Raw genomic sequence first — 1,655 nt, 5'->3', positions numbered from 1 at the left:
ATTTTTAAAACTTCCAATATTTATATTTTTTTGTATAAAAAAATTTAAAAAATAATATTAGAGTATTGGCCGTATGCAACATATAAAAAATATTTTTTTATATATTTTTTTGTTAAAAAAAAGGTATCACAATTAATCGCAATTAATTGTGGGCTTGATGGGATTCAACAAGGCTCAACCCGGTTACTGGCTTACACCAGTAACCGGTTCTGCCACTGTTGCATGCATATGCATGCTACAGTGGCAAGGTAATTAATTTAGCAAAAAAACAGTGAAAGAAAGACTTACCTGCGAGGCAACGGCTGGAGGCAAAGTGGAGAGAGACAACTGGGCGCTGCTCATGAAGGACGCCCCTGCTCGCTATTCCCAGTAGAGACAGGTTTGCTGGCTGAAAGATGATTGTCTCAATGGTGGCCCTTCGGTGTTGCTACGAACAGTGCAACTTCTGCAGGGAAAAGAAGGATGCTGCTAGAGGAGTAACCTATGGCCCTCCTGCTTTTTGCTCCCGGTGCAGAGAAGAAAACATGGCTACTGCTGGGGTGATGGGGAAGAGATATGGCAAGGCAGGCGACTAGGACCAAATGCTGGTGCAGAGGCGAGACTGGTCACAGCGTTGTTGCTGAAGGTTACAGTGCAGAGGCTGAAGCTGCTAAAGCTTGCAGTGCTGTCATGTTAATTTTTGGTGTTGTTGTTGCAGAGGAAATAGCCAGTGAGGAGGAAGATTGCGGGAGAACTGTTTCTGGGGGGTTGTGTTGACAGAGAGGGAAGGTTGGTTGGCTGAAGGGGAAAATGGTGGGATGTTGATGAGAGAGAAAGGCTGTTGGAGGCTTGGGGGTTCTGTGACCAACATCTTCAAAGCCGGGGGAGTCGCTGGTGGCTGGCTTAGACTTGAAGATGAGAGGATGAAGAAGAGATGGAAAGGCAAAGGGGCTGGTGTGTTCTTTTTTTGGCAGAGGGAAAGAAAAAAAACGAAAGGAAAAGGCTGGACTCAGGGAGAAAGAGCTATTGGTGCTGTGGTCGTGTCTCTGTGGGGGTGCAGTGGCTGAGATGGAGAAAATGAAGGGGCTCTCGCTGGTGGCTGGCTTAGAGAGGAAAAAAAATTAGAAAGATGGGGCTGACGACTTAGTTTCGGCCAGGAGAAAAAACTAGGTTTAGGGTTTTTTTTTGTTTACCCTAAATTTCTCTCTTAAAAAAAAATTCTCCCCTCCTCCTCCTTTTCTTTTTGTTAGAGATTCACTTATATAGAAAATTTTTAAACATGTTTTTTAAGAAAATATTACAATAATTAGTGCAGAGATTGTCTTCTATAACCAACACCAACAAATCTTATATATATATGGTGTTTTATATCGCATTGATTATTTTCCATAACTAGCACAAATCAAATCATATATCAATGGTATTTTATATTGCAATAATTATACATGATTAAATAATTATCTCCTTGATATATTATTTCCTTAGCCTTGATGCTCTCTGTTATCACCACATGTAACCCTCATTATTATTTTTTGTTATTATTTTTTTATTTTTTATAAAAAAAATATATCAAAACATGTGTAAAAAATTGGGTAGCAACAAATCTTGAGATTGAAAATTATGGTTCTTGACTGAAATTTAAGGGAATTGTAGAAATTGAGTTAATTGAAGTATTA

Source organism: Populus euphratica, unplaced genomic scaffold (genome assembly GCF_000495115.2).
Source record: "Populus euphratica unplaced genomic scaffold, PopEup_1.0 scaffold120.1, whole genome shotgun sequence".
Classification (NCBI taxonomy): domain Eukaryota; kingdom Viridiplantae; phylum Streptophyta; class Magnoliopsida; order Malpighiales; family Salicaceae; genus Populus; species Populus euphratica.
This window is presented reverse-complemented; position numbering follows the sequence as displayed.